The sequence below is a fragment of the Oncorhynchus mykiss genome, chromosome 16 (genome assembly GCF_057628025.1).
Source record: "Oncorhynchus mykiss isolate SJ-2025 chromosome 16, ASM5762802v1, whole genome shotgun sequence".
NCBI classification, from domain to species: domain Eukaryota; kingdom Metazoa; phylum Chordata; class Actinopteri; order Salmoniformes; family Salmonidae; genus Oncorhynchus; species Oncorhynchus mykiss.
Genome location: NC_143037.1, coordinates 23,396,537 through 23,419,491, shown reverse-complemented (window position 1 = coordinate 23,419,491; position 22,955 = coordinate 23,396,537). Strand labels below are relative to the sequence as shown.

The 22,955-nt window shown below is 42.8% G+C and overlaps 8 non-coding genes across 8 annotated transcripts; all 8 read left to right on the top strand.

The window, feature by feature from the left end:
* The first annotated feature begins 1,822 nt into the window (after nt 1-1,822).
* Nucleotides 1,823-1,895, top strand: trnaq-uug (transfer RNA glutamine (anticodon UUG)). Its single transcript has one exon. It is a non-coding gene; the product is annotated as a tRNA-Gln (tRNA).
* Nucleotides 1,896-6,584: 4,689 nt separating this feature from the next.
* On the top strand, nt 6,585-6,657 carry trnak-uuu (transfer RNA lysine (anticodon UUU)). Its single transcript has one exon. It is a non-coding gene; the product is annotated as a tRNA-Gln (tRNA).
* Nucleotides 6,658-8,964: 2,307 nt separating this feature from the next.
* Nucleotides 8,965-9,037, top strand: trnak-uuu (transfer RNA lysine (anticodon UUU)). The gene has a single exon. It is a non-coding gene; the product is annotated as a tRNA-Gln (tRNA).
* Nucleotides 9,038-10,152: 1,115 nt separating this feature from the next.
* On the top strand, nt 10,153-10,225 carry trnaq-uug (transfer RNA glutamine (anticodon UUG)). Its single transcript has one exon. It is a non-coding gene; the product is annotated as a tRNA-Lys (tRNA).
* Nucleotides 10,226-11,340: 1,115 nt separating this feature from the next.
* trnak-uuu (transfer RNA lysine (anticodon UUU)) lies at nt 11,341-11,413 on the top strand. Its single transcript has one exon. It is a non-coding gene; the product is annotated as a tRNA-Lys (tRNA).
* Nucleotides 11,414-12,523: 1,110 nt separating this feature from the next.
* On the top strand, nt 12,524-12,596 carry trnak-uuu (transfer RNA lysine (anticodon UUU)). Its single transcript has one exon. It is a non-coding gene; the product is annotated as a tRNA-Lys (tRNA).
* A 1,116-nt stretch (nt 12,597-13,712) lies between these two features.
* trnak-uuu (transfer RNA lysine (anticodon UUU)) lies at nt 13,713-13,785 on the top strand. Its single transcript has one exon. It is a non-coding gene; the product is annotated as a tRNA-Lys (tRNA).
* Nucleotides 13,786-16,092: 2,307 nt separating this feature from the next.
* Nucleotides 16,093-16,165, top strand: trnak-uuu (transfer RNA lysine (anticodon UUU)). The gene has a single exon. It is a non-coding gene; the product is annotated as a tRNA-Lys (tRNA).
* Nucleotides 16,166-22,955: the final 6,790 nt, after the last annotated feature.

Here is a 22,955-nt window from a genome sequence, read left to right as displayed (position 1 = left end):
TCCTCAGGTTTTCGCCTGCCGTATCAGTTCTGTTATACTCACAGACAGGATTTTAACAGTTTTGGAAACTTTAGAGTGTTTTATATCCACATCTACCAATTATATGCATATCCGAGCTTCTGGGCCTGAGTAACAGGGCACGCTTCTCATCCATATTTCCCGAAATACTGCCTCCAAGCCAAAAGAAGTTCAACTCCCTGTTCGAAGACTGATTTAAGTCTGTCAATCACACAGCATCATCTTATTTAGGAATTTGCAGTGTGCCATGCTTCTGTGAGAGACAATTGTGATCTTAAGCAGCATTGGTTTGGTGGTTTCTGTAAAGCCACATTGGTTCTTGTGCTGATTCATTGACTTCGCTGTGTAAAGAAGGCAGAGTTGCACACATAAAATCCCTGACCACGACGTGATTTGAACACACAACCTTCTGATCTGGAGTCAGACACGCTACCTTTGCGGCACGAGGTCTTGTACAATGTGTTTTTTGGAGGGGATGCCTAGTTCAGATTTCGTTGACTGTATCATTTGGAATGAAGACCTGGTTCTCTGGGGAAATGTACCATCTGACAATGCCCCCTCGTCAGCACGTGCCTCTGCCCGGCGGGTTAGGTGTATGAAAATAAGCAAAAGCAGAGCCCGGATATCTCAGTCGGTAGAGCATCAGACTTTTATTCTGAGGGTCCAGGGTTCAAGTCCCTTTTCGGGCGATCCTTTAATGTTCACCTTTCTTCACTACGCTGTCTTTCTGAACTTGCATTTTCCTTGACTTTCCATGACATGTTCGACCTGAGGACAAAACACTCACAGAGCCAAAACAGCTTAGTCTGAAGACATCCTCATAGTACCGATAAAGTTTGTAGAAACATGTCAAATGATGTTAAAATGAATCCTCAGGGTGTCTATTGTCTTAATAATTGATAATATTTCAACCGGACAATAGCGTATTCAATAGAAAGGAAAAACAACGGTCACGCTCCCAAACCAGCACTGCATGCTTCCTAAGGACTGACAGAAAGGTCTCGTTCTTCGTAATTTTTCAGAAAAGAAGCCTGAAACAATGTCTAAAGACTGTTGACATCTAGTGGAAGCCATAGGAACTGCAATCTGGGTCCGAACCCATTAGAAACTCAATAAGCATTCAATTGAAAACTACCCACATCAAAATAAAATCGCACTTCCTGGAATGATTTTCCTCAGGTTTTCGCCTGCCGTATCAGTTCTGTTATACTCACAGACAGGATTTTAACAGTTTTGGAAACTTTAGAGTGTTTTATATCCACATCTACCAATTATATGCATATCCGAGCTTCTGGGCCTGAGTAACAGGGCACGCTTCTCATCCATATGCCAAAATACTGCCTCCAAGCCAAAAGAAGTTCAACTCCCTGTTCGAAGACTGATTTAAGTCTGTCAATCACACAGCATCATCTTATTTAGGAATTTGCAGTGTGCCATGCTTCTGTGAGAGACAATTGTGATCTTAAGCAGCATTGGTTTGGTGGTTTCTGTAAAGCCACATTGGTTCTTGTGCTGATTCATTGACTTCGCTGTGTAAAGAAGGCAGAGTTGCACACATAAAATCCCTGACCACGACGTGATTTGAACACGCAACCTTCTGATCAGGAGTCAGACACGCTACCTTTGCGGCACGAGGTCTTGTACAATGTGTTTTTTGGAGGGGATGCCTAGTTCAGATTTCGTTGACTGTATCATTTGGAATGAAGACCTGGTTCTCTGGGGAAATGTACCATCTGACAATGCCCCCTCGTCAGCACGTGCCTCTGCCCGGCGGGTTAGGTGTATGAAAATAAGCAAAAGCAGAGCCCGGATAGCTCAGTCGGTAGAGCATCAGACTTTGAATCTGAGGGTCCAGGGTTCAAGTCCCTGTTCGGGCGATCCTTTAATGTTCACCTTTCTTCACTACGCTGTCTTTCTGAACTTGCATTTTCCTTGACTTTCCATGACATGTTCGACCTGAGGACAAAACACTCACAGAGTCAAAACAGCTTAGTCTGAAGACATCCTCATAGTACCGATAAAGTTTGTAGAAACATGTCAAATGATGTTAAAATGAATCCTCAGGTTGTCTATTGTCTTAATAATTGATAATATTTCAACCGGACAATAGCGTATTCAATAGAAAGGAAAAACAACGGTCACGCTCCCAAACCAGCACTGCATGCTTCCTAAGGACTGACAGAAAGGTCTCGTTCTTCGTAATTTTTCAGAAAAGAAGCCTGAAACAATGTCTAAAGACTGTTGACATCTAGTGGAAGCCATAGGAACTGCAATCTGGGTCCGAACCCATTAGAAACTCAATAAGCATTCAATTGAAAACTACCCACATCAAAACAAAAAATCGCACTTCCTGGAATGATTTTCCTCAGGTTTTCGCCTGCCGTATCAGTTCTGTTATACTCACAGACAGGATTTTAACAGTTTTGGAAACTTTAGAGTGTTTTATATCCACATCTACCAATTATATGCATATCCGAGCTTCTGGGCCTGAGTAACAGGGCACGCTTCTCATCCATATTTCCCGAAATACTGCCTCCAAGCCAAAAGAAGTTCAACTCCCTGTTCGAAGACTGATTTAAGTCTGTCAATCACACAGCATCATCTTATTTAGGAATTTGCAGTGTGCCATGCTTCTGTGAGAGACAATTGTGATCTTAAGCAGCATTGGTTTGGTGGTTTCTGTAAAGCCACATTGGTTCTTGTGCTGATTCATTGACTTCGCTGTGTAAAGAAGGCAGAGTTGCACACATAAAATCCCTGACCACGACGTGATTTGAACACACAACCTTCTGATCTGGAGTCAGACACGCTACCTTTGCGGCACGAGGTCTTGTACAATGTGTTTTTTGGAGGGGATGCCTAGTTCAGATTTTGTTGACTGTATCATTTGGAATGAAGACCTGGTTCTCTGGGGAAATGTACCATCTGACAATGCCCCCTCGTCAGCACGTGCCTCTGCCCGGCGGGTTAGGTGTATGAAAATAAGCAAAAGCAGAGCCCGGATATCTCAGTCGGTAGAGCATCAGACTTTTATTCTGAGGGTCCAGGGTTCAAGTCCCTTTTCGGGCGATCCTTTAATGTTCACCTTTCTTCACTACGCTGTCTTTCTGAACTTGCATTTTCCTTGACTTTCCATGACATGTTCGACCTGAGGACAAAACACTCACAGAGCCAAAACAGCTTAGTCTGAAGACATCCTCATAGTACCGATAAAGTTTGTAGAAACATGTCAAATGATGTTAAAATGAATCCTCAGGGTGTCTATTGTCTTAATAATTGATAATATTTCAACCGGACAATAGCGTATTCAATAGAAAGGAAAAACAACGGTCACGCTCCCAAACCAGCACTGCATGCTTCCTAAGGACTGACAGAAAGGTCTCGTTCTTCGTAATTTTTCAGAAAAGAAGCCTGAAACAATGTCTAAAGACTGTTGACATCTAGTGGAAGCCATAGGAACTGCAATCTGGGTCCGAACCCATTAGAAACTCAATAAGCATTCAATTGAAAACTACCCACATCAAAACAAAAAATCGCACTTCCTGGAATGATTTTCCTCAGGTTTTCGCCTGCCGTATCAGTTCTGTTATACTCACAGACAGGATTTTAACAGTTTTGGAAACTTTAGAGTGTTTTATATCCACATCTACCAATTATATGCATATCCGAGCTTCTGGGCCTGAGTAACAGGGCACGCTTCTCATCCACATGCCGAAATACTGCCTCCAAGCCAAAAGAAGTTCAACTCCCTGTTTGAAGACTGATTTAAGTCTGTCAATCACACAGCATCATCTTATTTAGGAATTTGCAGCGTGCCATGCTTCTGTGAGAGACAATTGTCATCTTAAGCAGCATTGGTTTGGTGGTTTCTGTAAAGCCACATTGGTTATTTTGCTGATTCATTGACTTCGCTGTGTAAAGAAGGCAGAGTTGCACACATAAAATCCCTGACCACGACGTGATTTGAACACACAACCTTCTGATCTGGAGTCAGACACGCTACCTTTGCGGCACGAGGTCTTGTACAATGTGTTTTTTGGTGGGGATGCCTAGTTCAGATTTCGTTGACTGTATCATTTGGAATGAAGACCTGGTTCTCTGGGGAAATGTACCATCTGACAATGCCCCCTCGTCAGCACGTGCCTCTGCCCGGCGGGTTAGGTGTATGAAAATAAGCAAAAGCAGAGCCCGGATATCTCAGTCGGTAGAGCATCAGACTTTTATTCTGAGGGTCCAGGGTTCAAGTCCCTTTTCGGGCGATCCTTTAATGTTCACCTTTCTTCACTACGCTGTCTTTCTGAACTTGCATTTTCCTTGACTTTCCATGACATGTTCGACCTGAGGACAAAACACTCACAGAGCCAAAACAGCTTAGTCTGAAGACATCCTCATAGTACCGATAAAGTTTGTAGAAACATGTCAAATGATGTTAAAATGAATCCTCAGGTTGTCTATTGTCTTAATAATTGATAATATTTCAACCGGACAATAGCGTATTCAATAGAAAGGAAAAACAACGGTCACGCTCCCAAACCAGCACTGCATGCTTCCTAAGGACTGACAGAAAGGTCTCGTTCTTCGTAATTTTTCAGAAAAGAAGCCTGAAACAATGTCTAAAGACTGTTGACATCTAGTGGAAGCCATAGGAACTGCAATCTGGGTCCGAACCCATTAGAAACTCAATAAGCATTCAATTGAAAACTACCCACATCAAAACAAAAAATCGCACTTCCTGGAATGATTTTCCTCAGGTTTTCGCCTGCCGTATCAGTTCTGTTATACTCACAGACAGGATTTTAACAGTTTTGGAAACTTTAGAGTGTTTTATATCCACATCTACCAATTATATGCATATCCGAGCTTCTGGGCCTGAGTAACAGGGCACGCTTCTCATCCATATTTCCCGAAATACTGCCTCCAAGCCAAAAGAAGTTCAACTCCCTGTTCGAAGACTGATTTAAGTCTGTCAATCACACAGCATCATCTTATTTAGGAATTTGCAGTGTGCCATGCTTCTGTGAGAGACAATTGTGATCTTAAGCAGCATTGGTTTGGTGGTTTCTGTAAAGCCACATTGGTTCTTGTGCTGATTCATTGACTTCGCTGTGTAAAGAAGGCAGAGTTGCACACATAAAATCCCTGACCACGACGTGATTTGAACACACAACCTTCTGATCTGGAGTCAGACACGCTACCTTTGCGGCACGAGGTCTTGTACAATGTGTTTTTTGGAGGGGATGCCTAGTTCAGATTTCGTTGACTGTATCATTTGGAATGAAGACCTGGTTCTCTGGGGAAATGTACCATCTGACAATGCCCCCTCGTCAGCACGTGCCTCTGCCCGGCGGGTTAGGTGTATGAAAATAAGCAAAAGCAGAGCCCGGATATCTCAGTCGGTAGAGCATCAGACTTTTATTCTGAGGGTCCAGGGTTCAAGTCCCTTTTCGGGCGATCCTTTAATGTTCACCTTTCTTCACTACGCTGTCTTTCTGAACTTGCATTTTCCTTGACTTTCCATGACATGTTCGACCTGAGGACAAAACACTCACAGAGCCAAAACAGCTTAGTCTGAAGACATCCTCATAGTACCGATAAAGTTTGTAGAAACATGTCAAATGATGTTAAAATGAATCCTCAGGGTGTCTATTGTCTTAATAATTGATAATATTTCAACCGGACAATAGCGTATTCAATAGAAAGGAAAAACAACGGTCACGCTCCCAAACCAGCACTGCATGCTTCCTAAGGACTGACAGAAAGGTCTCGTTCTTCGTAATTTTTCAGAAAAGAAGCCTGAAACAATGTCTAAAGACTGTTGACATCTAGTGGAAGCCATAGGAACTGCAATCTGGGTCCGAACCCATTAGAAACTCAATAAGCATTCAATTGAAAACTACCCACATCAAAATAAAATCGCACTTCCTGGAATGATTTTCCTCAGGTTTTCGCCTGCCGTATCAGTTCTGTTATACTCACAGACAGGATTTTAACAGTTTTGGAAACTTTAGAGTGTTTTATATCCACATCTACCAATTATATGCATATCCGAGCTTCTGGGCCTGAGTAACAGGGCACGCTTCTCATCCATATGCCAAAATACTGCCTCCAAGCCAAAAGAAGTTCAACTCCCTGTTCGAAGACTGATTTAAGTCTGTCAATCACACAGCATCATCTTATTTAGGAATTTGCAGTGTGCCATGCTTCTGTGAGAGACAATTGTGATCTTAAGCAGCATTGGTTTGGTGGTTTCTGTAAAGCCACATTGGTTCTTGTGCTGATTCATTGACTTCGCTGTGTAAAGAAGGCAGAGTTGCACACATAAAATCCCTGACCACGACGTGATTTGAACACGCAACCTTCTGATCAGGAGTCAGACACGCTACCTTTGCGGCACGAGGTCTTGTACAATGTGTTTTTTGGAGGGGATGCCTAGTTCAGATTTCGTTGACTGTATCATTTGGAATGAAGACCTGGTTCTCTGGGGAAATGTACCATCTGACAATGCCCCCTCGTCAGCACGTGCCTCTGCCCGGCGGGTTAGGTGTATGAAAATAAGCAAAAGCAGAGCCCGGATAGCTCAGTCGGTAGAGCATCAGACTTTGAATCTGAGGGTCCAGGGTTCAAGTCCCTGTTCGGGCGATCCTTTAATGTTCACCTTTCTTCACTACGCTGTCTTTCTGAACTTGCATTTTCCTTGACTTTCCATGACATGTTCGACCTGAGGACAAAACACTCACAGAGTCAAAACAGCTTAGTCTGAAGACATCCTCATAGTACCGATAAAGTTTGTAGAAACATGTCAAATGATGTTAAAATGAATCCTCAGGTTGTCTATTGTCTTAATAATTGATAATATTTCAACCGGACAATAGCGTATTCAATAGAAAGGAAAAACAACGGTCACGCTCCCAAACCAGCACTGCATGCTTCCTAAGGACTGACAGAAAGGTCTCGTTCTTCGTAATTTTTCAGAAAAGAAGCCTGAAACAATGTCTAAAGACTGTTGACATCTAGTGGAAGCCATAGGAACTGCAATCTGGGTCCGAACCCATTAGAAACTCAATAAGCATTCAATTGAAAACTACCCACATCAAAACAAAAAATCGCACTTCCTGGAATGATTTTCCTCAGGTTTTCGCCTGCCGTATCAGTTCTGTTATACTCACAGACAGGATTTTAACAGTTTTGGAAACTTTAGAGTGTTTTATATCCACATCTACCAATTATATGCATATCCGAGCTTCTGGGCCTGAGTAACAGGGCACGCTTCTCATCCATATTTCCCGAAATACTGCCTCCAAGCCAAAAGAAGTTCAACTCCCTGTTCGAAGACTGATTTAAGTCTGTCAATCACACAGCATCATCTTATTTAGGAATTTGCAGTGTGCCATGCTTCTGTGAGAGACAATTGTGATCTTAAGCAGCATTGGTTTGGTGGTTTCTGTAAAGCCACATTGGTTCTTGTGCTGATTCATTGACTTCGCTGTGTAAAGAAGGCAGAGTTGCACACATAAAATCCCTGACCACGACGTGATTTGAACACACAACCTTCTGATCTGGAGTCAGACACGCTACCTTTGCGGCACGAGGTCTTGTACAATGTGTTTTTTGGAGGGGATGCCTAGTTCAGATTTCGTTGACTGTATCATTTGGAATGAAGACCTGGTTCTCTGGGGAAATGTACCATCTGACAATGCCCCCTCGTCAGCACGTGCCTCTGCCCGGCGGGTTAGGTGTATGAAAATAAGCAAAAGCAGAGCCCGGATATCTCAGTCGGTAGAGCATCAGACTTTTATTCTGAGGGTCCAGGGTTCAAGTCCCTTTTCGGGCGATCCTTTAATGTTCACCTTTCTTCACTACGCTGTCTTTCTGAACTTGCATTTTCCTTGACTTTCCATGACATGTTCGACCTGAGGACAAAACACTCACAGAGCCAAAACAGCTTAGTCTGAAGACATCCTCATAGTACCGATAAAGTTTGTAGAAACATGTCAAATGATGTTAAAATGAATCCTCAGGGTGTCTATTGTCTTAATAATTGATAATATTTCAACCGGACAATAGCGTATTCAATAGAAAGGAAAAACAACGGTCACGCTCCCAAACCAGCACTGCATGCTTCCTAAGGACTGACAGAAAGGTCTCGTTCTTCGTAATTTTTCAGAAAAGAAGCCTGAAACAATGTCTAAAGACTGTTGACATCTAGTGGAAGCCATAGGAACTGCAATCTGGGTCCGAACCCATTAGAAACTCAATAAGCATTCAATTGAAAACTACCCACATCAAAATAAAATCGCACTTCCTGGAATGATTTTCCTCAGGTTTTCGCCTGCCGTATCAGTTCTGTTATACTCACAGACAGGATTTTAACAGTTTTGGAAACTTTAGAGTGTTTTATATCCACATCTACCAATTATATGCATATCCGAGCTTCTGGGCCTGAGTAACAGGGCACGCTTCTCATCCATATGCCAAAATACTGCCTCCAAGCCAAAAGAAGTTCAACTCCCTGTTCGAAGACTGATTTAAGTCTGTCAATCACACAGCATCATCTTATTTAGGAATTTGCAGTGTGCCATGCTTCTGTGAGAGACAATTGTGATCTTAAGCAGCATTGGTTTGGTGGTTTCTGTAAAGCCACATTGGTTCTTGTGCTGATTCATTGACTTCGCTGTGTAAAGAAGGCAGAGTTGCACACATAAAATCCCTGACCACGACGTGATTTGAACACGCAACCTTCTGATCAGGAGTCAGACACGCTACCTTTGCGGCACGAGGTCTTGTACAATGTGTTTTTTGGAGGGGATGCCTAGTTCAGATTTCGTTGACTGTATCATTTGGAATGAAGACCTGGTTCTCTGGGGAAATGTACCATCTGACAATGCCCCCTCGTCAGCACGTGCCTCTGCCCGGCGGGTTAGGTGTATGAAAATAAGCAAAAGCAGAGCCCGGATAGCTCAGTCGGTAGAGCATCAGACTTTGAATCTGAGGGTCCAGGGTTCAAGTCCCTGTTCGGGCGATCCTTTAATGTTCACCTTTCTTCACTACGCTGTCTTTCTGAACTTGCATTTTCCTTGACTTTCCATGACATGTTCGACCTGAGGACAAAACACTCACAGAGTCAAAACAGCTTAGTCTGAAGACATCCTCATAGTACCGATAAAGTTTGTAGAAACATGTCAAATGATGTTAAAATGAATCCTCAGGTTGTCTATTGTCTTAATAATTGATAATATTTCAACCGGACAATAGCGTATTCAATAGAAAGGAAAAACAACGGTCACGCTCCCAAACCAGCACTGCATGCTTCCTAAGGACTGACAGAAAGGTCTCGTTCTTCGTAATTTTTCAGAAAAGAAGCCTGAAACAATGTCTAAAGACTGTTGACATCTAGTGGAAGCCATAGGAACTGCAATCTGGGGGTGAACCCATTAGAAACTCAATAAGCATTCAATTGAAAACTACCCACATCAAAAAAAAATCGCACTTCCTGGAATGATTTTCCTCGGGTTTTCGCCTGCCGTATCAGTTCTGTTATACTCACAGACAGGATTTTAACAGTTTTGGAAACTTTAGAGTGTTTTATATCCACATCTACCAATTATATGCATATCCGAGCTTCTGGGCCTGAGTAACAGGGCACGCTTCTCATCCACATGCCGAAATACTGCCTCCAAGCCAAAAGAAGTTCAACTCCCTGTTCGAAGACTGATTTAAGTCTGTCAATCACACAGCATCATCTTATTTAGGAATTTGCAGTGTGCCATGCTTCTGTGAGAGACAATTGTGATCTTAAGCAGCATTGGTTTGGTGGTTTCTGTAAAGCCACATTGGTTCTTGTGCTGATTCATTGACTTCGCTGTGTAAAGAAGGCAGAGTTGCACACATAAAATCCCTGACCACGACGTGATTTGAACACGCAACCTTCTGATTTGGAGTCAGACACGCTACCTTTGCGGCACAAGGTCTTGTACAATGTGTTTTTTGGAGGGGATGCCTAGTTCAGATTTCGTTGACTGTATCATTTGGAATGAAGACCTGGTTCTCTGGGGAAATGTACCATCTGACAATGCCCCCTCGTCAGCACGTGCCACTGCCCGGCGGGTTAGGTGTATGAAAATAAGCAAAAGCAGAGCCCGGATAGCTCAGTCGGTAGAGCATCAGACTTTTAATCTGAGGGTCCAGGGTTCAAGTCCCTGTTCGGGCGATCCTTTAATGTTCACCTTTCTTCACTACGCTGTCTTTCTGAACTTGCATTTTCCTTGACTTTCCATGACATGTTCGACCTGAGGACAAAACACTCACAGAGCCAAAACAGCTTAGTCTGAAGACATCCTCATAGTACCGATAAAGTTTGTAGAAACATGTCAAATAATGTTAAAATGAATCCTCAGGTTGTCTATTGTCTTAATAATTGATAATATTTCAACCGGACAATAGCGTATTCAATAGAAAGGAAAAACAACGGTCACGCTCCCAAACCAGCACTGCATGCTTCCTAAGGACTGACAGAAAGGTCTCGTTCTTCGTAATTTTTCAGAAAAGAAGCCTGAAACAATGTCTAAAGACTGTTGACATCTAGTGGAAGCCATAGGAACTGCAATCTGGGTCCGAACCCATTAGAAACTCAATAAGCATTCAATTGAAAACTACCCACATCAAAATAAAATCGCACTTCCTGGAATGATTTTCCTCAGGTTTTCGCCTGCCGTATCAGTTCTGTTATACTCACAGACAGGATTTTAACAGTTTTGGAAACTTTAGAGTGTTTTATATCCACATCTACCAATTATATGCATATCCGAGCTTCTGGGCCTGAGTAACAGGGCACGCTTCTCATCCATATGCCAAAATACTGCCTCCAAGCCAAAAGAAGTTCAACTCCCTGTTCGAAGACTGATTTAAGTCTGTCAATCACACAGCATCATCTTATTTAGGAATTTGCAGTGTGCCATGCTTCTGTGAGAGACAATTGTGATCTTAAGCAGCATTGGTTTGGTGGTTTCTGTAAAGCCACATTGGTTCTTGTGCTGATTCATTGACTTCGCTGTGTAAAGAAGGCAGAGTTGCACACATAAAATCCCTGACCACGACGTGATTTGAACACGCAACCTTCTGATCTGGAGTCAGACACGCTACCTTTGCGGCACGAGGTCTTGTACAATGTGTTTTTTGGAGGGGATGCCTAGTTCAGATTTCGTTGACTGTATCATTTGGAATGAAGACCTGGTTCTCTGGGGAAATGTACCATCTGACAATGCCCCCTCGTCAGCACGTGCCTCTGCCCGGCGGGTTAGGTGTATGAAAATAAGCAAAAGCAGAGCCCGGATAGCTCAGTCGGTAGAGCATCAGACTTTTAATCTGAGGGTCCAGGGTTCAAGTCCCTGTTCGGGCGATCCTTTAATGTTCACCTTTCTTCGCTGTCTTTCTGAACTTGCATTTTCCTTGACTTTCCATGACATGTTCGACCTGAGGACAAAACACTCACAGAGTCAAAACAGCTTAGTCTGAAGACATCCTCATAGTACCGATAAAGTTTGTAGAAACATGTCAAATGATGTTAAAATGAATCCTCAGGTTGTCTATTGTCTTAATAATTGATAATATTTCAACCGGACAATAGCGTATTCAATAGAAAGGAAAAACAACGGCCACGCTCCCAAACCAGCACTGCATGCTTCCTAAGGACTGACAGAAAGGTCTCGTTCTTCGTAATTTTTCAGAAAAGAAGTCTGAAACAATGTCTAAAGACTGTTGACATCTAGTGGAAACCATAGGAACTGCAATCTGGGTCCGAACCCATTAGAAACTCAACAAGCATTCAATTGAAAACTATCCACATCAAAAAAAAATAGCACTTCCTGGAATGATTTTCCTCAGGTTTTCGCCTGCCGTATCAGTTCTGTTATACTCACAGACAGGATTTTAACAGTTTTGGAAACTTTAGAGTGTTTTATATCCACATCTACCAATTATATGCATATCCGAGCTTCTGGGCCTGAGTAACAGGGCACGCTTCTCATCCACATGCCGAAATACTGCCTCCAAGCCAAAAGAAGTTCAACTCCCTGTTCGAAGACTGATTTAAGTCTGTCAATCACACAGCATCATCTTATTTAGGAATTTGCAGTGTGCCATGCTTCTGTGAGAGACAATTGTAATCTTAAGCAGCATTGGTTTGGTGGTTTCTGTAAAGCCACATTGGTTCTTGTGCTAATTCATTGACTTCGCTGTGTAAAGAAGGCAGAGTTGCACACATAAAATCCCTGACCACGACGTGATTTGAACACGCAACCTTCTGATCTGGAGTCAGACACGCTACCTTTGCGGCACGAGGTCTTGTACAATGTGTTTTTTGGAGGGGATGCCTAGTTCAGATTTCGTTGACTGTATCATTTGGAATGAAGACCTGGTTCTCTGGGGAAATGTACCATCTGACAATGCCCCCTCGTCAGCACGTGCCTCTGCCCGGCGGGTTAGGTGTATGAAAATAAGCAAAAGCAGAGCCCGGATAGCTCAGTCGGTAGAGCATCAGACTTTTAATCTGAGGGTCCAGGGTTCAAGTCCCTGTTCGGGCGATCCTTTAATGTTCACCTTTCTTCACAAACGCTGTCTTTCTGAACTTGCATTTTCCTTGACTTTCCATGACATGTTCGACCTGAGGACAAAACACTCACAGAGTCAAAACAGCTTAGTCTGAAGACATCCTCATAGTACCGATAAAGTTTGTAGAAACATGTCAAATGATGTTAAAATGAATCCTCAGGTTGTCTATTGTCTTAATAATTGATAATATTTCAACCGGACAATAGCGTATTCAATAGAAAGGAAAAACAACGGTCACGCTCCCAAACCAGCACTGCATGCTTCCTAAGGACTGACAGAAAGGTCTCGTTCTTCGTAATTTTTCAGAAAAGAAGCCTGAAACAATGTCTAAAGACTGTTGACATCTAGTGGAAGCCATAGGAACTGCAATCTGGGGGTGAACCCATTAGAAACTCAATAAGCATTCAATTGAAAACTACCCACATCAAAAAAAAATCGCACTTCCTGGAATGATTTTCCTCGGGTTTTCGCCTGCCGTATCAGTTCTGTTATACTCACAGACAGGATTTTAACAGTTTTGGAAACTTTAGAGTGTTTTATATCCACATCTACCAATTATATGCATATCCGAGCTTCTGGGCCTGAGTAACAGGGCACGCTTCTCATCCAGATGCCGAAATACTGCCTCCAAGCCAAAAGAAGTTCAACTCCCTGTTCGAAGACTGATTTAAGTCTGTCAATCACACAGCATCATCTTATTTAGGAATTTGCAGCGTGCCATGCTTCTGTGAGAGACAATTGTAATCTTAAGCAGCATTGGTTTGGTGGTTTCTGTAAAGCCACATTGGTTCTTGTGCTGATTCATTGACTTCGCTGTGTAAAGAAGGCAGAGTTGCACACATAAAATCCCTGACCACGACGTGATTTGAACACGCAACCTTCTGATCTGGAGTCAGACACGCTACCTTTGCGGCACGAGGTCTTGTACAATGTGTTTTTTGGAGGGGATGCCTAGTTCAGATTTCGTTGACTGTATCATTTGGAATGAAGACCTGGTTCTCTGGGGAAATGTACCATCTGACAATGCCCCCTCGTCAGCACGTGCCTCTGCCCGGCGGGTTAGGTGTATGAAAATAAGCAAAAGCAGAGCCCGGATAGCTCAGTCGGTAGAGCATCAGACTTTTAATCTGAGGGTCCAGGGTTCAAGTCCCTGTTCGGGCGATCCTTTAATGTTCACCTTTCTTCACTACGCTGTCTTTCTGAACTTGCATTTTCCTTGACTTTCCATGACATGTTCGACCTGAGGACAAAACACTCACAGAGTCAAAACAGCTTAGTCTGAAGACATCCTCATAGTACCGATAAAGTTTGTAGAAACATGTCAAATGATGTTAAAATGAATCCTCAGGTTGTCTATTGTCTTAATAATTGATAATATTTCAACCGGACAATAGCGTATTCAATAGAAAGGAAAAACAACGGTCACGCTCCCAAACCAGCACTGCATGCTTCCTAAGGACTGACAGAAAGGTCTCGTTCTTCGTAATTTTTCAGAAAAGAAGCCTGAAACAATGTCTAAAGACTGTTGACATCTAGTGGAAGCCATAGGAACTGCAATCTGGGGGTGAACCCATTAGAAACTCAATAAGCATTCAATTGAAAACTACCCACATCAAAAAAAAATCGCACTTCCTGGAATGATTTTCCTCGGGTTTTCGCCTGCCGTATCAGTTCTGTTATACTCACAGACAGGATTTTAACAGTTTTGGAAACTTTAGAGTGTTTTATATCCACATCTACCAATTATATGCATATCCGAGCTTCTGGGCCTGAGTAACAGGGCACGCTTCTCATCCATATTTCCCGAAATACTGCCTCCAAGCCAAAAGAAGTTCAACTCCCTGTTCGAAGACTGATTTAAGTCTGTCAATCACACAGCATCATCTTATTTAGGAATTTGCAGCGTGCCATGCTTCTGTGAGAGACAATTGTGATCTTAAGCAGCATTGGTTTGGTGGTTTCTGTAAAGCCACATTGGTTCTTTTGCTGATTCATTGACTTTGCTGTGTAAAGAAGGCAGAGTTGCACACATAAAATCCCTGACCACGACGTGATTTGAACACACAACCTTCTGATCTGGAGTCAGACACGCTACCTTTGCGGCACGAGGTCTTGTACAATGTGTTTTTTGGAGGGGATGCCTAGTTCAGATTTCGTTGACTGTATCATTTGGAATGAAGACCTGGTTCTCTGGGGAAATGTACCATCTGACAATGCCCCCTCGTCAGCACGTGCCTCTGCCCGGCGGGTTAGGTGTATGAAAATAAGCAAAAGCAGAGCCCGGATAGCTCAGTCGGTAGAGCATCAGACTTTTATTCTGAGGTTCCAGGGTTCAAGTCCCTTTTCGGGCGATCCTTTAATGTTCACCTTTCTTCACTACGCTGTCTTTCTGAACTTGCATTTTCCTTGACTTTCCATGACATGTTCGACCTGAGGACAAAACACTCACAGAGCCAAAACAGCTTAGTCTGAAGACATCCTCATAGTACCGATAAAGTTTGTAGAAACATGTCAAATGATGTTAAAATGAATCCTCAGGTTGTCTATTGTCTTAATAATTGATAATATTTCAACCGGACAATAGCGTATTCAATAGAAAGGAAAAACAACGGTCACGCTCCCAAACCAGCACTGCATGCTTCCTAAGCACTGACAGAAAGGTCTCGTTCTTCGTAATTTTTCAGAAAAGAAGCCTGAAACAATGTCTAAAGACTGTTGACATCTAGTGGAAGCCATAGGAACTGCAATCTGGGTCCGAACCCATTAGAAACTCAATAAGCATTCAATTGAAAACTACCCACATCAAAACAAAAAATCGCACTTCCTGGAATGATTTTCCTCAGGTTTTCGCCTGCCGTATCAGTTCTGTTATACTCACAGACAGGATTTTAACAGTTTTGGAAACTTTAGAGTGTTTTATATCCACATCTACCAATTATATGCATATCCGAGCTTCTGGGCCTGAGTAACAGGGCACGCTTCTCATCCACATGCCGAAATACTGCCTCCAAGCCAAAAGAAGTTCAACTCCCTGTTCGAAGACTGATTTAAGTCTGTCAATCACACAGCATCATCTTATTTAGGAATTTGCAGCGTGCCATGCTTCTGTGAGAGACAATTGTAATCTTAAGCAGCATTGGTTTGGTGGTTTCTGTAAAGCCACATTGGTTCTTGTGCTGATTCATTGACTTCGCTGTGTAAAGAAGGCAGAGTTGCACACATAAAATCCCTGACCACGACGTGATTTGAACACGCAACCTTCTGATCTGGAGTCAGACACGCTACCTTTGCGGCACGAGGTCTTGTACAATGTGTTTTTTGGAGGGGATGCCTAGTTCAGATTTCGTTGACTGTATCATTTGGAATGAAGACCTGGTTCTCTGGGGAAATGTACCATCTGACAATGCCCCCTCGTCAGCACGTGCCTCTGCCCGGCGGGTTAGGTGTATGAAAATAAGCAAAAGCAGAGCCCGGATAGCTCAGTCGGTAGAGCATCAGACTTTTAATCTGAGGGTCCAGGGTTCAAGTCCCTGTTCGGGCGATCCTTTAATGTTCACCTTTCTTCACTACGCTGTCTTTCTGAACTTCCATTTTCCTTGACTTTCCATGACATGTTCGACCTGAGGACAAAACACTCACAGAGTCAAAACAGCTTAGTCTGAAGACATCCTCATAGTACCGATAAAGTTTGTAGAAACATGTCAAATGATGTTAAAATGAATCCTCAGGTTGTCTATTGTCTTAATAATTGATAATATTTCAACCGGACAATAGCGTATTCAATAGAAAGGAAAAACAACGGTCACGCTCCCAAACCAGCACTGCATGCTTCCTAAGGACTGACAGAAAGGTCTCGTTCTTCGTAATTTTTCAGAAAAGAAGCCTGAAACAATGTCTAAAGACTGTTGACATCTAGTGGAAGCCATAGGAACTGCAATCTGGGGGTGAACCCATTAGAAACTCAATAAGCATTCAATTGAAAACTACCCACATCAAAAAAAAATCGCACTTCCTGGAATGATTTTCCTCGGGTTTTCGCCTGCCGTATCAGTTCTGTTATACTCACAGACAGGATTTTAACAGTTTTGGAAACTTTAGAGTGTTTTATATCCACATCTACCAATTATATGCATATCCGAGCTTCTGGGCCTGAGTAACAGGGCACGCTTCTCATCCACATGCCGAAATACTGCCTCCAAGCCAAAAGAAGTTCAACTCCCTGTTCGAAGACTGATTTAAGTCTGTCAATCACACAGCATCATCTTATTTAGGAATTTGCAGCGTGCCATGCTTCTGTGAGAGACAATTGTGATCTTAAGCAGCATTGGTTTGGTGGTTTCTGTAAAGCCACATTGGTTCTTGTGCTGATTCATTGACTTCGCTGTGTAAAGAAGGCAGAGTTGCACACATAAAATCCCTGACCACGACGTGATTTGAACACACAACCTTCTGATCTGGAGTCAGACACGCTACCTTTGCGGCACGAGGTCTTGTACAATGTGTTTTTTGGAGGGGATGCCTAGTTCAGATTTCGTTGACTGTATCATTTGGAATGAAGACCTGGTTCTCTGGGGAAATGTACCATCTGACAATGCCCCCTCGTCAGCACGTGCCTCTGCCCGGCGGGTTAGGTGTATGAAAATAAGCAAAAGCAGAGCCCGGATAGCTCAGTCGGTAGAGCATCAGACTTTTATTCTGAGGGTCCAGGGTTCAAGTCCCTTTTCGGGCGATCCTTTAATGTTCACCTTTCTTCACTACGCTGTCTTTCTGAACTTGCATTTTCCTTGACTTTCCATGACATGTTCGACCTGAGGACAAAACACTCACAGAGCCAAAACAGCTTAGTCTGAAGACATCCTCATAGTACCGATAAAGTTTGTAGAAACATGTCAAATGATGTTAAAATGAATCCTCAGGTTGTCTATTGTCTTAATAATTGATAATATTTCAACCGGACAATAGCGTATTCAATAGAAAGGAAAAACAACGGTCACGCTCCCAAACCAGCACTGCATGCTTCCTAAGGACTGACAGAAAGGTCTCGTTCTTCGTAATTTTTCAGAAAAGAAGCCTGAAACAATGTCTAAAGACTGTTGACATCTAGTGGAAGCCATAGGAACTGCAATCTGGGTCCGAACCCATTAGAAACTCAATAAGCATTCAATTGAAAACTACCCACATCAAAACAAAAAATCGCACTTCCTGGAATGATTTTCCTCAGGTTTTCGCCTGCCGTATCAGTTCTGTTATACTCACAGACAGGATTTTAACAGTTTTGGAAACTTTAGAGTGTTTTATATCCACATCTACCAATTATATGCATATCCGAGCTTCTGGGCCTGAGTAACAGGGCACGCTTCTCATCCATATTTCCCGAAATACTGCCTCCAAGCCAAAAGAAGTTCAACTCCCTGTTCGAAGACTGATTTAAGTCTGTCAATCACACAGCATCATCTTATTTAGGAATTTGCAGTGTGCCATGCTTCTGTGAGAGACAATTGTGATCTTAAGCAGCATTGGTTTGGTGGTTTCTGTAAAGCCACATTGGTTCTTGTGCTGATTCATTGACTTCGCTGTGTAAAGAAGGCAGAGTTGCACACATAAAATCCCTGACCACGACGTGATTTGAACACACAACCTTCTGATCTGGAGTCAGACACGCTACCTTTGCGGCACGAGGTCTTGTACAATGTGTTTTTTGGAGGGGATGCCTAGTTCAGATTTCGTTGACTGTATCATTTGGAATGAAGACCTGGTTCTCTGGGGAAATGTACCATCTGACAATGCCCCCTCGTCAGCACGTGCCTCTGCCCGGCGGGTTAGGTGTATGAAAATAAGCAAAAGCAGAGCCCGGATAGCTGAGTCGGTAGAGCATCAGACTTTTATTCTGAGGGTCCAGGGTTCAAGTCCCTTTTCGGGCGATCCTTTAATGTTCACCTTTCTTCACTACGCTGTCTTTCTGAACTTGCATTTTCCTTGACTTTCCATGACATGTTCGACCTGAGGACAAAACACTCACAGAGCCAAAACAGCTTAGTCTGAAGACATCCTCATAGTACCGATAAAGTTTGTAGAAACATGTCAAATGATGTTAAAATGAATCCTCAGGTTGTCTATTGTCTTAATAATTGATAATATTTCAACCGGACAATAGCGTATTCAATAGAAAGGAAAAACAACGGTCACGCTCCCAAACCAGCACTGCATGCTTCCTAAGGACTGACAGAAAGGTCTCGTTCTTCGTAATTTTTCAGAAAAGAAGCCTGAAACAATGTCTAAAGACTGTTGACATCTAGTGGAAGCCATAGGAACTGCAATCTGGGTCCGAACCCATTAGAAACTCAATAAGCATTCAATTGAAAACTACCCACATCAAAAAAAAATCGCACTTCCTGGAATGATTTTCCTCAGGTTTTCGCCTGCCGTATCAGTTCTGTTATACTCACAGACAGGATTTTAACAGTTTTGGAAACTTTAGAGTGTTTTATATCCACATCTACCAATTATATGCATATCCGAGCTTCTGGGCCTGAGTAACAGGGCACGCTTCTCATCCACATGCCGAAATACTGCCTCCAAGCCAAAAGAAGTTCAACTCCCTGTTCGAAGACTGATTTAAGTCTGTCAATCACACAGCATCATCTTATTTAGGAATTTGCAGCGTGCCATGCTTCTGTGAGAGACAATTGTGATCTTAAGCAGCATTGGTTTGGTGGTTTCTGTAAAGCCACATTGGTTCTTGTGCTGATTCATTGACTTCGCTGTGTAAAGAAGGCAGAGTTGCACACATAAAATCCCTGACCACGACGTGATTTGAACACACAACCTTCTGATCTGGAGTCAGACACGCTACCTTTGCGGCACGAGGTCTTGTACAATGTGTTTTTTGGAGGGGATGCCTAGTTCAGATTTCGTTGACTGTATCATTTGGAATGAAGACCTGGTTCTCTGGGGAAATGTACCATCTGACAATGCCCCCTCGTCAGCACGTGCCTCTGCCCGGCGGGTTAGGTGTATGAAAATAAGCAAAAGCAGAGCCCGGATAGCTCAGTCGGTAGAGCATCAGACTTTTATTCTGAGGGTCCAGGGTTCAAGTCCCTTTTCGGGCGATCCTTTAATGTTCACCTTTCTTCACTACGCTGTCTTTCTGAACTTGCATTTTCCTTGACTTTCCATGACATGTTCGACCTGAGGACAAAACACTCACAGAGCCAAAACAGCTTAGTCTGAAGACATCCTCATAGTACCGATAAAGTTTGTAGAAACATGTCAAATGATGTTAAAATGAATCCTCAGGTTGTCTATTGTCTTAATAATTGATAATATTTCAACCGGACAATAGCGTATTCAATAGAAAGGAAAAACAACGGTCACGCTCCCAAACCAGCACTGCATGCTTCCTAAGGACTGACAGAAAGGTCTCGTTCTTCGTAATTTTTCAGAAAAGAAGCCTGAAACAATGTCTAAAGACTGTTGACATCTAGTGGAAGCCATAGGAACTGCAATCTGGGTCCGAACCCATTAGAAACTCAATAAGCATTCAATTGAAAACTACCCACATCAAAACAAAAAATCGCACTTCCTGGAATGATTTTCCTCAGGTTTTCGCCTGCCGTATCAGTTCTGTTATACTCACAGACAGGATTTTAACAGTTTTGGAAACTTTAGAGTGTTTTATATCCACATCTACCAATTATATGCATATCCGAGCTTCTGGGCCTGAGTAACAGGGCACGCTTCTCATCCATATTTCCCGAAATACTGCCTCCAAGCCAAAAGAAGTTCAACTCCCTGTTCGAAGACTGATTTAAGTCTGTCAATCACACAGCATCATCTTATTTAGGAATTTGCAGTGTGCCATGCTTCTGTGAGAGACAATTGTGATCTTAAGCAGCATTGGTTTGGTGGTTTCTGTAAAGCCACATTGGTTCTTGTGCTGATTCATTGACTTCGCTGTGTAAAGAAGGCAGAGTTGCACACATAAAATCCCTGACCACGACGTGATTTGAACACACAACCTTCTGATCTGGAGTCAGACACGCTACCTTTGCGGCACGAGGTCTTGTACAATGTGTTTTTTGGAGGGGATGCCTAGTTCAGATTTCGTTGACTGTATCATTTGGAATGAAGACCTGGTTCTCTGGGGAAATGTACCATCTGACAATGCCCCCTCGTCAGCACGTGCCTCTGCCCGGCGGGTTAGGTGTATGAAAATAAGCAAAAGCAGAGCCCGGATAGCTGAGTCGGTAGAGCATCAGACTTTTATTCTGAGGGTCCAGGGTTCAAGTCCCTTTTCGGGCGATCCTTTAATGTTCACCTTTCTTCACTACGCTGTCTTTCTGAACTTGCATTTTCCTTGACTTTCCATGACATGTTCGACCTGAGGACAAAACACTCACAGAGCCAAAACAGCTTAGTCTGAAGACATCCTCATAGTACCGATAAAGTTTGTAGAAACATGTCAAATGATGTTAAAATGAATCCTCAGGTTGTCTATTGTCTTAATAATTGATAATATTTCAACCGGACAATAGCGTATTCAATAGAAAGGAAAAACAACGGTCACGCTCCCAAACCAGCACTGCATGCTTCCTAAGGACTGACAGAAAGGTCTCGTTCTTCGTAATTTTTCAGAAAAGAAGCCTGAAACAATGTCTAAAGACTGTTGACATCTAGTGGAAGCCATAGGAACTGCAATCTGGGTCCGAACCCATTAGAAACTCAATAAGCATTCAATTGAAAACTACCCACATCAAAAAAAAATCGCACTTCCTGGAATGATTTTCCTCAGGTTTTCGCCTGCCGTATCAGTTCTGTTATACTCACAGACAGGATTTTAACAGTTTTGGAAACTTTAGAGTGTTTTATATCCACATCTACCAATTATATGCATATCCGAGCTTCTGGGCCTGAGTAACAGGGCACGCTTCTCATCCACATGCCGAAATACTGCCTCCAAGCCAAAAGAAGTTCAACTCCCTGTTCGAAGACTGATTTAAGTCTGTCAATCACACAGCATCATCTTATTTAGGAATTTGCAGCGTGCCATGCTTCTGTGAGAGACAATTGTGATCTTAAGCAGCATTGGTTTGGTGGTTTCTGTAAAGCCACATTGGTTCTTGTGCTGATTCATTGACTTCGCTGTGTAAAGAAGGCAGAGTTGCACACATAAAATCCCTGACCACGACGTGATTTGAACACGCAACCTTCTGATCTGGAGTCAGACACGCTACCTTTGCGGCACGAGGTCTTGTACAATGTGTGTTTTGGAGGGGATGCCTAGTTCAGATTTCGTTGACTGTATCATTTGGAATGAAGACCTGGTTCTCTGGGGAAATGTACCATCTGACAATGCCCCCTCGTCAGCACGTGCCTCTGCCCGGCGGGTTAGGTGTATGAAAATAAGCAAAAGCAGAGCCCGGATAGCTCAGTCGGTAGAGCATCAGACTTTTATTCTGAGGGTCCAGGGTTCAAGTCCCTTTTCGGGCGATCCTTTAATGTTCACCTTTCTTCACTACGCTGTCTTTCTGAACTTGCATTTTCCTTGACTTTCCATGACATGTTCGACCTGAGGACAAAACACTCACAGAGCCAAAACAGCTTAGTCTGAAGACATCCTCATAGTACCGATAAAGTTTGTAGAAACATGTCAAATGATGTTAAAATGAATCCTCAGGTTGTCTATTGTCTTAATAATTGATAATATTTCAACCGGACAATAGCGTATTCAATAGAAAGGAAAAACAACGGTCACGCTCCCAAACCAGCACTGCATGCTTCCTAAGGACTGACAGAAAGGTCTCGTTCTTCGTAATTTTTCAGAAAAGAAGCCTGAAACAATGTCTAAAGACTGTTGACATCTAGTGGAAGCCATAGGAACTGCAATCTGGGTCCGAACCCATTAGAAACTCAATAAGCATTCAATTGAAAACTACCCACATCAAAACAAAAAATCGCACTTCCTGGAATGATTTTCCTCAGGTTTTCGCCTGCCGTATCAGTTCTGTTATACTCACAGACAGGATTTTAACAGTTTTGGAAACTTTAGAGTGTTTTATATCCACATCTACCAATTATATGCATATCCGAGCTTCTGGGCCTGAGTAACAGGGCACGCTTCTCATCCATATTTCCCGAAATACTGCCTCCAAGCCAAAAGAAGTTCAACTCCCTGTTCGAAGACTGATTTAAGTCTGTCAATCACACAGCATCATCTTATTTAGGAATTTGCAGTGTGCCATGCTTCTGTGAGAGACAATTGTGATCTTAAGCAGCATTGGTTTGGTGGTTTCTGTAAAGCCACATTGGTTCTTGTGCTGATTCATTGACTT